At 40.8% G+C, this 12,382-nt stretch overlaps 1 long non-coding RNA gene across 2 annotated transcripts in view; it reads right to left on the bottom strand.

Moving 5' to 3' along the window:
* Positions 1–12,146, bottom strand: part of LOC134515997 (uncharacterized) — a 38,232-nt gene extending 26,086 nt beyond the window's left edge. The window contains exons 1-3 of one of the 2 annotated variants that reach the window (XR_010071193.1): positions 11,933–12,089; positions 2,905–3,037; positions 163–2,750 (exon numbers count right to left, since the gene is read on the bottom strand). This is a non-coding gene — a long non-coding RNA (uncharacterized LOC134515997). Of the gene's footprint in view, positions 1–162; positions 2,751–2,904; positions 3,038–11,932 lie in introns of those variants that run through there. The other variant, XR_010071192.1, reaches the window with a different exon arrangement.
* Positions 12,147–12,382: the final 236 nt, after the last annotated feature.

The raw sequence follows: 12,382 nt of genomic DNA, 5'->3' as shown, positions 1-12,382 counted from the left end.
CAAATGCTTATAACTGCCCACTCTCACAGAGCGATTCACAGCTTGTCTTGAATCACTCAACAGTTGCTTTAATTCAAGCAGTAGAAGTCTTAGGCCTGAATTTTAAGCATACGATTGAAGATTTTGTTAATCAGCCTTCTCCAGAATTTATGGTTCCTAGAAGATGAGAAATAGAGTGTTTCAGTTTGAGACATAACAAAACTGAGTTATATCAGTAGTGCTTTAGATTTGTTCTCCGTCAATGAAGTGGTGTGAGATTTACTCTGAAGAATAAAAATATGTATTAGTATGGATAACATCTGAACAGCACCTTTTGAGAGTCTAAAATATGTGGGGTTTGAATATGAGATTTTGTTGTATGGGAGGAAGGAACAGAGAAGCAAGCAGTCTTTGCTGCATGGCTTCTAGCAGGTTTAAGAGCTTTCACAGAACCTGTACGTCTGTGTGTGTGTGCACATAAGTATGTATCTGCACGGTAAAGGGTAATTTTGCTGATGTTTGTCTCGTTTCAGTCTCTTAAAGGCTGGGCTATATGGTTTGAATGCTAAAAAAGAAGGTATTTGAATGCTTTAAAAAGAGGACAGCTAACTTTTATCAAGCTCCTTGTGTTTAATCAGACCTAGCTGGGCCAAACACGCACCTGAGCCCAGGCAGAAGAAACAGTGAATCTGAAGGTGGGTGCGGAGAAAAGCAGCGACGGAGGTGGGACTCCTCCAGCACCAATCAGCTATTTAGACTGGCTTGCTCCTTCACAAGACACCCTACCTTAAACAGAATTAAGGGCATCCGAGTATGGTACACCTTTTATACTCCAAGCAGTGTAGTTCGGCAGCAAAACGTTGCAAAATTTGCATTAATTATGTGGATACTACGGGATTTTTATTGGTTGTTCGTCAACTGAGCAGAGACTGTATTTTGCAGATTTTTAAGAGTATGTTTAAAAAGAGCCCCAAAGGATGACAGGATTTCATTTCCTACAGAACACAGAGTTTTATCAAGTATCTTTGATACAAATCTTGTAGCTTTGTAATTTTCAAAGATTGTGAATCAGCGTATAAAATTATATTAAAAGGAATAGATGCAGAGAAGCTACGAAAGGACTTGAAATGGTAGCATTAAGGCACTAAATGAATTAATTTCTTTTGCCTTTAAATTATTATTTTTAAAAAATACAGCAAAGCAGTGTGGCGCACAACAAATCAATGGAGTACCAGCGTTAAAATTACTAATGTCAAGGGAATGCAAGAAACAGAAGTTAGCATTTAAAAACATCAACAATTAAAACATTTTGACTGAGCAAATAGCGTTTCATGCCTTCATTAATCATAAAGTCAGGAGATGCAGGGGACGGAAAGCAATTAAAAAAAAAAATGCTATCAGCAATCTAGAAGGAATTGATATTTCTGCCCTGCACTGGAATGGGTATAAACAACACGACTAAAATTCATTTACTTGCCATATATAATGTTTATTAACTCATAACTCAATATGATCAACAACTACCCTTTGTTACCTGGGGTTTTTATTCTCTAGTTCCTACTCGGGGGAGAGGGGCCAGTTCTCGCAGCTGACAGAAGCTCCTGGAAAGTTCCAGAGGTCTCTGGAAGCAGCTCAGGGAGGGTGGCGCTCCCTGGAAGCTCCGTTTCCGGGCCCGGCCGCCCCTTGCAGATGGTAATAGCGGGAGCCAGAGGCAGCTCAGCTCCTGCATACCCCCAGACCATCAGCTTTTGAGGAAAAAGAAGCCAGTTTAGTGCCCGCTGGCTGTGTGCTTTTTTGGGTAGAGGAGGAAAAGGCCAGGGCGGTGCCATGCGCCATGTTGGCCCTGCAGGGCAAGGACCTCTGCGACCCCGTATCTCCTTTGGGAAGGACCTGAGGGCCAGCAGCGTGGTGGCTGCCATCTCCAAGAGGGCGGTGGAGACCCTCGAGAGGGTGAAGCTGTTTCTGCAGGTGCCGTCCCCCTCCACGCAGATCCAGGCACAGTGGGCTGCTTTGTGCGCGTCCCCAGGGAGCGAGGTAGGGACCCTGAGCCGCTCCCCTGTCCCAGCGCCTTTCCCTTGCTCTCCCAAACCTTGTAGAAACAAAAGCTTTTAGAAACGCTTTCAAAGTGATGGCGATGGAGCCTCCATCGTGGGCCATGGCATTCGGAGGAGCACGGGCTGTGGCGGAGGAGGTGGTGAGGAAGGGGTGGCTGCTGGGTACATCCCCACAGGATTTTTTTTGGTTTATTTGGTAGTTGTTGGTATTTGTGGACGGTGTAAAATACCCGTAACGTTTTCCTTGTGATAGTTTTACAAAAGCAGCCTTTATTTGGCATCCTCGTGTTAATGTATAGGAAAGCAGGATCAAAATAGGAAACAAAACCACAATTTTGAGGGTTTTGTCTTAGAGAGTCTTTGAAGAGTCTTTGCCTTCATCCAGGGTAACACAAGAAAATTAAGTCGTCTGAATGAAGAGCACGGCTACACGTCACAGAGATGACTGGGCTGTCACTGCTTAGCGAAGTCTAACACGGCCAGCCAGTCCCATGTCTGAGAACATCCGCACGTACGTTTGGTTTCTCCCCCATGATCCACATAAGGTTTGCTCCTGCAGTACCCTCCCCAGCTCCATTTAGCTTCTTATGCATTTATCTTAGTGTCCAAAGGGATCCTTTCTTCAATTTAGAATAATATAACGTCAAAAGCGGTACCAAGTTTGTGATACCTGTATAAGCGGTTCATCATTGCTCTAATGTGGAGTGTGAGCACCCCCTATGGAAGCGAAAATGCACAGGCAGGCTACTTCAGGAACACAATTTATACACAGTCCTGTGAAATATTCTTCTGTTCTGCAGTTCCAGACTGCATTTTACAAAGGTACCCCTCGTCTAAGAAATGTATGAAGTAAGGAAGTTGAAAACCTTACCTGTTTCTCAGCATTACTGATGTTTCACTTGCAGTTTCAAATTTTCTTGTGCGAACACCGACTGCGTACATCTGTCGGTAAGTGTCACAATAAATCCAGATTTTAAATTCCAAATGCTTGAAAAATAAAGGACCTGCAAAAAGAACAATTTTGGCCTTTGTTACAGCTCATACCAAAGTAGAAACAATAAAAGGAATATTGTATAATATACTTGGTGTAGTATAAACTTTGGAAATGTTATTTTAAAGATCCATTTATTTTTCTGTAGGATGTTTCAGTTTTTGGCGTGGCAATTTGGCAAATGTTATATGGTATTTCCCAACACAGGCTCTAAACTTTGCTTTTAAGGACAAATACAAACAGATTTTCATGTCCAAACTGGATAAAGAAAAACAGGTAAATAATCTTCCATATTAGTTCTGTTTAATAAACAAACTACATCCACCTAAGAGCTGTGCAGTTCCTTCTCTCAGCATGGTTCGTAATTAGTGGTGGCATATTGATAAGATTTTGTAATCAGCTTATTTTATAACAAGAGGAACAGTGAGCATGCTTACTCTGTAGTTTATTGTTGAAAGTAATGAAATCTGAGTTTTGATCTTTGATGATTAATAACTTTGTGAGGTACATGTAAATAAATGCTTATAAATATAAGTCAGAATTTTCAAAGTTTTGTTCAGGACATGTAATTATTTTGGAGTTATATGATGCAAGTATTACAATGGATCTTAAAAATCTTGGACTCAGACACGTATGTTTCTGGGCCAATTACATTCTCATGGTTAAGACTGCATTAACCTGTACTTTAGTCTCAAATCTTTATGTTCATGATTTCACTCACGTGAAATTACAGCTGCTTTTATTCTAACGTGTGAAGTTCTTGGGTTGTGTCCCTCAAGCAGGAGTCTCTAATTTTGAATTTTTTCACACTATTTTCTTAATAATTATTAGTATATGAGTGCCAGAAAGACCTTACAGATAGGAAAGTGCGTATTACTACTGTACATAAGTAATACTTCACACTGAAAACTGATTTCTTGCTACGTGTAAAGCTAGAAACATACTTATTAATAGTTAAAGCATTTTTAAAACTTAGTTTTGTACAATGCACCAGAAAAGGAGCAGTTTTAGGTTATAGCTCAAAAAGGCAAATAAACATTTGGGCTATGCTGCTTTACCTTGCAATTCTGTGTACTTGGGAAAAGTCCCTTAACTTGGATGGATTCGTGAAAGACACAGAGGTCTACAGCCACAGAATTAATTACAAGAAACCTCGCCCTTGGAAAGTGAAATGTTGATATTGGTATTTGACAAATTACATAAGATTCATTCATATCAGCCGAACGGAACATAAGTTCTTCATATCCAATTTGTTTAAAGCTGGAAAATCTGCTTTATTTGTGTCTGTCTTCGGTTATCTGTTTTAGGATTTCTTTGGTTGGGTTTTGATAATTTAAACAAAAATCCAATGTTCTGTGCTTTCTCTTGTTGACAGTTTTTTATCGCAGTGCCAGAAACTTTCCTTGCCACAGGCCTTTCTGGTGGTGCTGACCAGGAGGAACGCTGTCAGTCATTAAAGTTCGATTAATCTCGTATTGCACGCAAATTCTTAAGCAGTCCTTTTCTAATTACAGTCATTTTGATTGCAAAGAGTTTAAGGTTGCTGTTTTCCTTCTTCTCTTAAAGTGGAAAAAGTAAAATGTCCATGATGTAAATAAGGCAGCGTTTATAGTTCTTCAAATCTCCTTTCCGTCTCCTAGAAGTGTTTCCAGATGGCTTACATGTGTACGAGCTTGTGACTCAAATTTTAGAAACATTCCATGAATAGCACTCAAGATTAATTTCTTCAGAAGTAAAGTATTTAGCAAAGCAGCATATTCATGGTTGAAATCGGGGTCTTTGGATGCTTTCTTATGTGTTTTGGGCAGGATAGGAAGTGGGGAAGAAAATATGGTTGACAGGCATTAGGTTTTGCTTAGTGGGATTATCTTTGAAAACAAAAAATAACTACTAAAACATTTAGATTGTAAAGTGCCAAGGAGCTCCTGTTAAAGACAACAGACTATATCTATGTGCCAGATACGAACCAACAAATAAAAAGTGATTTTTGGGTGCATCTACATGGTCTGCATTTACTACACAAGATGTGATGCTGTTTAAGGCAACAGAGCTATGTCAGATATCATCACCTAAAAATGTTACGCAAAACGTTTCTTGTACTGTGATTAGCTTTTTCGTATTTGGTAAACACTATGGGCCACAGTGAAAGTAAGTACATTGGGTTTTATTTTTCCCTGTTCCACCATCATAGAATTGGTCATTGCTGAAGCGGGGGGATCCACGGGCCGGTTGTTACGGAGGACGGGGTGATTATAGATGAGAAAGATGTTATCTGCTATCTGGGTCACAAGAGCACCATATAATTCGGAGCTGAAAAAGAAAACTGAATTAGTATTTTCATGATCCCTTCAATAAATGAAGGCATATGTTTTGAAGTTCTTCCTTCAAAGATGGGTTTATTGCTTGCTGTGTTTTCACCTGTAGAGAATCCTAAGAGCTTGGGTGTAGTTACTGGTGGAATGTTGAAACAGATGAAGAATCTACAGATATAAAAAGTGGCTTTTTTTAACTTTGTCACAGCTTCTGGCTAGTGTTCCACTATAGGGAAAAGCTGAAACTAGTAACATTTCTAATAAGTTTGAGTATGAATGTGTGGGCAGGAAGTGAAAGGATGGTATTATGTCGAAAAAATCCTTTTCAGAGAGGGTAAGAGAATTCATACGTAAGCATTGTGCTGAATGAGGACAAAATTGGAATGGAAGTTATATGACCTGAAAGTGTTTCAGCAACTGGATGCCACTATCTGAACAAACTGTCTTCATCCATCCATGTGTCTCAATTTCTTCTTTATGCTTCGTTCGTAAGAGGAGGAAACAATGTTTTTCATATAATTTTGATAATGTTAAATGCTTCAGTCATGCAGAGTAGTTTGTACTAAAGAGAAGGGCTTCTGTAAAGCATAACAATGTCCATAAATTTATTTTCTATTAGGTGCTGCTGAGCAGCAGTTCCATGGACTTGGTGACTGTATTATTCAAATTGCAAAGACTTCCTGGCCTGTATCAGGGTTTTGGTGTTTCAGTGCAGGGAATCCTTGTATACTGAGCCTCCTATTTTGGATGTTACAACACCATTAAGGTAGCTTTTACAAACAAAAAAGCAGATGTTTTAAACCTTTAACGTGATATTTTAAATATTTATTATGAACTAATGAGGATGTTAGTTACAGCTTTTGTCCTTACAGTTATTTGTGCTCAATAGAGTTTATTACTGAAGAGCAAAGTAATTTTACAGTAGGATTAACAACAGAAATGATAGAAATTAGACTTGATAGCTGCTGGATTTGACATACGTTTTACAGAATTTGTCCAGGCTTCCATTTGTGTTTTACTTTGCAGGGATTATTGCCAAATCCAAAACAAACTCCATTCTTTCCTTTTTCATTGCACAAGTTGTGACTACGTTCTCAGGAATGCTGTCTTAGCCTTTTGACACTGTCAGGAAATACACAATTATGCAGGTACAGTCTAGCTTGAAATCCTTTTCTGAAAATTACTTACTAGATTTTTGAAGTTTGTGCTAACTAAAGTGCTGTATAGCTTTACAGCAGGTGAGACTCTATTCAGAAAAAAAAAAAAAAACTGGAAACATCTCCAGAAAGACAAGAAGGAAAATGAAATAATAGTATTGTGGGAGCGTGGTAAAAGTTCACAGGTTGGTGAGAGCTTTTAATAGAAAAACAGGATCTCTTCTTTTTCCTACTCAGAAGCCAGATGTTTGGAGTAATACAGGTTTGTGGCTAGAATAACATCCTTTATTAGTCCAGCTAAGGCAGTTAGAAAAATAGTCTTTGTGGCACACAGCTGTTCTTCAGGTGTGAGGCAGAATCAGTAACCTTCAAAGCTCAGTACGAGCTGAGAATTATTCCTCAGCATGTGATGGGTATCATAGTGTATAATTACCAATTAATGTTGGATCTTGGTGCTAGCTATTAGGTAATTTTACTAGGTAGTTCAGTAGCATTTGAAGTACATATAATAATATAAATTCCTGCTGTGAAGATCATCCTCAAACACTAAATAAAAAACCACAAAAATGCTCTTGAAAAATCAGGACCTTGCTCCCTGCATCCCTGAGGAAGTTTTGCCAGCTGACAATAGAAAAGGAGTTGTTAGTTCTAAAGAAGGGTCTCTACATTTTATTTCAAGAGTATCCTTTTCTCTCAGCATTCTAAAAGTCAAAAGAACATAAGAATAAATGTTGGCATAGAACTTGCTTGGGTGCTCTCAAGAAATCCCAGGGGATACTTCGATTCTTAGGTCATGCCTGCATACCTCTGGTAATCTCTCCTAAATAACAGAAATCCTTGAAGCTTACAGTGGGCAAACACCATTAGCACTACTGGCTTCTTCCTTTCAGACTAAATACAATTTCACTGCCTTCAGATTCTGCTTTATCTGCTTAATCGGCAGTAAATCTACAGTTAATGCTGCCTTTATTCCTAATTACTGTGCTTCTTGAGGCTTTACCGAAAAATTGCCTGTATTTCTGGTAATTAACTTACCACTAGGATAGAGAATAGTATCAAGATTAAAAACACAAATTACAATCATATGAAGTAAGTTAATAGGTTTACCAGCATAAAAGAGTATGAGAGGACATATATAATATATGTTATGGAGGTATAAATATATTTCACGTGGTATCCTTGTTTCATTCATGTAGTTTTGAAGCTCCAGGTACAAATAAAGCTGATTGATTCCTACAATTTTTATCCATTTCTTATCATGACATTTATTCTGATCCAAGAGGAAGCCTTGAATTAAATACAGCACCTTTTAATCCTTCAGTTAAATTATATTTGCCAGATGGGATAACTTCCTGAAACAATGAGCACAGTACAGTTACTGCTTTCAGCAAAGTTGATTTCTGTCAGGTAATCAGTAATAACCATTACCAAATATCCTTTCATTTGCATATATTCACATCAATTCAAACAGAAATATTTTAAATGTTTTTTAGCTATGATACTATGTTTATTTAATGGATGTATGTGAATATTTATCATAGATCTATTTCCTGCATTTATTATGTTCAGGAAACGCATAGTGATCTCCTACCTTGATTCCTAACAGAACATGTAACAAAATGTAACACTGTCTCCATCAGAAAATTAATTCAAATATCACTAAATTAGCTGCAGAGTGTATCACAAAGGCTTAAAGTAGGCAACAAAGACGGCAACTCTTTCTGCCACTATAGTCTAGAACCTTACCTTGATACTGCAAGTGGATTTAACTAAAGATGTAGCTAACTCAAGTCAAATCTTCAACATCAAGTAAAAAACCTGGTGTCTTCTTTCCAGTAAAATTTCATATAAAGATAGGGATTTGGGGATTAATCTTGCCAAAAGAAAGTGTACTTGTTTTTTTGCTAGTGAAGACAAAAACCAGTGTCAGTTCCTAACACAGTCCCCAAATCCTGAAGAGAATGCAGTTCCGAAACAGGAATTGTTTGACAGCTCACCAAGCACATCTACAAAAAACGGCTTTGTCAGGGCCGTGCTGTTACTCAGAGTATCTGAGAGATGGCTGTCGTCACCCTCCCGAGTTCCAGAGCGGGCAAGACTATTTCCCAAGTGCTCTGCTGTGCAGAGAACGGCTACACAACGTTCCTCTGGGCTGTCTCCACTCCGCTGTTGAAATTTTCAAACCTTAAAGGAGCTGGCGTGATTTTCAGCCATGCTGCGCTCGGAAAAAGCTGCAGGGAGAGTTCAGTACTTCAGCTGTGACTGCTGCAGAAATGGTCGTATGCCGGCACGTGAACATTCACTGCTTGTCATCCTTTATTTCCTTCACCCCTAAGCACCTGAAGCAAGTTTTAGTGAACAGGGTGGAGGTCTGCAACTAACAAGTCCTCCTTTTTGCTTTGTTTTCATTTGTCAAGCAAATTAATGCTCACAAACAAGGCAGGCTAGATGAAAACTGCACTGCCCTCCTTCTTAGCCTTCCTATGCTTTTACATTATCGTGCTAGTCAAGACCTTAATATTTTTTAGAGGACTCTATCGATCACTAATGAACTGAAACCTACTTGCTATAAAAATAGTCCAGTGGTACTAAAGAAGGAGAAAAAAAAAAGAAGAGCTGTGGAAGTTTTAATAGCACTGAAACAATTCAGAGCACCCTTAGGACTGGAGTGACCTCATTTAATTCCTAAGCCTTCTACTTGCCCAGTAAAGCTTAAAAGAAGCATCAGAAGAAGGATCACAGCCTTTCTAAATTTAGCTATTGGAACAAGCTAACAGAGCATTACATCAGATAAATATTCATTAGTTAAAAGATCTCTCCTTCACAGTTAAGTGAAACATTAGGAAGAAGTTCCTTAGTGTCCTTTACTAAAGGAAGACAAATTTTGCTGGGCATCTAAGTTTCTTTCTCAGTGCAGTGCAATAATGATCTGTCCGTATTATTTTGTGTGCAGAGTGGGGAGATGGAACACCAATATAAAGGAAGCGTTGGCTGCCTTATGAAAATATACAAGCGAGAGGGACTTGATGCATTCTTCCATGGAGCGTTCTCCAACATCTTCTGTGGAACAGGAGGAGCCTTAGTAATAGTTCTTTAGGACAAAATTAAGGACATTTTTAATCTTGACGTTTCAGAGAGTTCGGGATCTGATTAAAATAGTAAGTGAACATCTATTGTGTTTGAAAAGTGCTCATGACAGAACTCTCATTGTTTGCATAGCCTATTTTTAATGTTATATAAATAGTTTAAATGTTATACAAACAACGCTTTTAAGAAATTATTTGGATGTTTTTGTGACTAAGTATGTACTAAATGAAATAATTTGCTTTCAGGGAACTAAAGAGTACTGTTTACATTTTGTTCAAGGAATGAATCCAAGAAAACGCTCGCCTCCTGTTTAAAATTCTCAATGTTTCCGTTTTGTTCACGCTAAATGCTACAGATCTTGACTACTGAATTACAGCATGTACCTGAATATATTCTGGTAACGGCAGCTTCCCTCACCTGTCAGCAGAGCCCACTGGAAGTATGTGTACCTATCAGCCTGTTACAGCTTCTACGTGAACCACAGTAAAAGAAAAACCTGTTTCTAACCTATTGATGAGTTTTCACAGTATTTCAAAGCACAAGTCAAGACAGTGAAGGAGTTTACATTTGGGTTTTTTTAATCGGCATTAAGAAATACAGCGCCTCACTCTTCTCTCTGTCCCATCCCTCAAACAACAGCAAGACGACTACAGTCTGGCTGGCAGCATTTCAAGCCAAAACGCAGCCCAAAGACTTGGAGATCCAAGCACCTCAAAACTTAGAACACCGAATACATTCTTTCTTGAGGAAATCTAAAATGGCTGAGGATTCTTCTCAGTATTGAGGATAAATCTTACAGTGCAATTAAGTGAGAAGATTCTGAGGTAATAATTTTCAATAGGGAAAGGAAGAAGAAACGAAACCTTGTGGAATATTCATAATTTAAGGAATCAAGAAAGTATTTAGGAGGCCATTATTTAAATGTTTGGTTTCAAAGAAACAAAGGCTAGCAGTGTTCCTAATATTTCTCCACAACCCTTAAATGCCACATAAAAACCTTTAGCTCCTTGAGTTAGTACAAATAGTACTGCAGTGATAGGACGAGCGGTAATGACTTCAAACCGGAAGATGGCAGATTTAGATTAGAAATCGGGAAGAAATTTTTCATGATGAGGGCGGTGAAACACTGGAACAGGTTGCCCAGGGAAGCTGTGGCTGCCCCATCCCTGGAGGTGTTCAAGACCAGGTTTTATGGGATTTTGAGTGATATGGTCTAGTGGGAGGTGTCCCTCCCCATGGCAGGGGGGCTGGAACTAGGTGATCTTTAAGGTCCCTTTGCAACCCAAACCATTCGAGGATTCTGTGATAAATATTCTTTTAGCTGCTAAAAGTCAGTTGTGATCCACAGGCCAAGAACAGGAAAGTCTCGGACAACAGCAGTTCCAAGATTGCTGCGGTGCCAGTAGCTGACGGGGGGTATGTGCCCAGGCAGGCCCGTGGCTAATCTGACTTGGCTGAACGCTGTTCACATTTGCAGAGCTGGCAAGCGGCATGACACTGAAGCACACAAACAAGACTTTTATGAAATACTTGCAGAGTTTGGCTTATCCTGCGTGCGATCTCATCTGCAACTCGCCAAAGTCTTAACTCTTGACAAGGCAAATAAAAAGTCCGTTGGCAGTTTCTTGTTGCTATCACGAATGTCTGTGCATGCCTGGGCCTTGACGCCAGCTGCTGTGGCTGCCGGAAACAACAGGGCAGCGGCAGCACGGGGGTGTGAGATCCAAGCCGAGACGTGCCCGTGCTCCTGCAGTGGGGGCTCGTCCCCTGGCTGCGAGGTGGCACGACTTATTCTGGGATGGCTCGGCGGTGTCGCCCCGCTCCACGGGACCGTTCGCGTATCCTCCCTTGTCCCAGGGAGCCCTGGGTGGGGCTGCGGAGGAGGATGTGCAACGCTTTGAGTCACCCAGAACTGGAACAGGGAGCGGAGCTGGGATGTGTCTCCCTGGCTACTGCGGGGGAGCAGGACCTGCTCTGCGTTCCCCATCCTGATACCAGCAAGGAAAATGCGGTGGTTAATTACTTGTACTAATAAATACTAGTTGTGTTACATGTAACTGTGTTTAACAGGGGCGCTTCTGGGGGTTTTGGAGAAAAACGGCGTCTGTCACCTTCAGGAGAAGAGTTCTAGTTGAAAAAACAGTAAACGGGGAAAGAATCAAATCAAAGATCCTGATGGATGTGAGTCTGGTTTAGTGGATTTGCACTTTATTTTTAGCCTCTCCGGTGGAACACAACCGTGCAGCGCCGTGTCCCCTGTTGTGTCAGAGAGACGTCACGCTGCTGTGTGAAACGGGGACGTCATTTTTAGAAGCGAATGAATGAATGAATACATAATGAATGAATACTTACCGTGCTTCTCCAGCTGTAGAGTTCCAGCCTTCCGCACTCAAAGCGACGCCAACAGAGAATGAGGTGCCTGCGGGAGAGAGACTCAGGTTTCGAGACCTCTTCGAGGACGAGCGCCTTAATTGGCCTAATTGCTATAATCACATTAAATCACCCTGCGTTGCAACCAACGTTTAAATTGCGCTTCTCCCCGCCAGCTCCTTTAAGGGGGGGGGCATGGGCGTGGCCCGCCGCCGCTCTGACGTAAGCTAACATCCTGACGTTCTCGATAACGCCACCCCGCCGCGTGCCGTTCCAGATCTTTCTGGAAGGCGCCGCCCGCCGCCGCTCGTCCCGAGCCCTTCCGGACCGTTCCGGAAAGTGCCGAAGCCGGCGCCGGCGCCTGTCGCGTTGCCGGCCGGCGGGCGCAGCGCGCCTGCGCAGAGGGCAGCAGCTGCCGGTTGGTGCCCGGCG

This window comes from Chroicocephalus ridibundus, chromosome 5 (genome assembly GCF_963924245.1).
Source record: "Chroicocephalus ridibundus chromosome 5, bChrRid1.1, whole genome shotgun sequence".
NCBI classification, from domain to species: Eukaryota; Metazoa; Chordata; class Aves; order Charadriiformes; family Laridae; genus Chroicocephalus; species Chroicocephalus ridibundus.
This window is presented reverse-complemented; position numbering and strand designations above follow the sequence as displayed.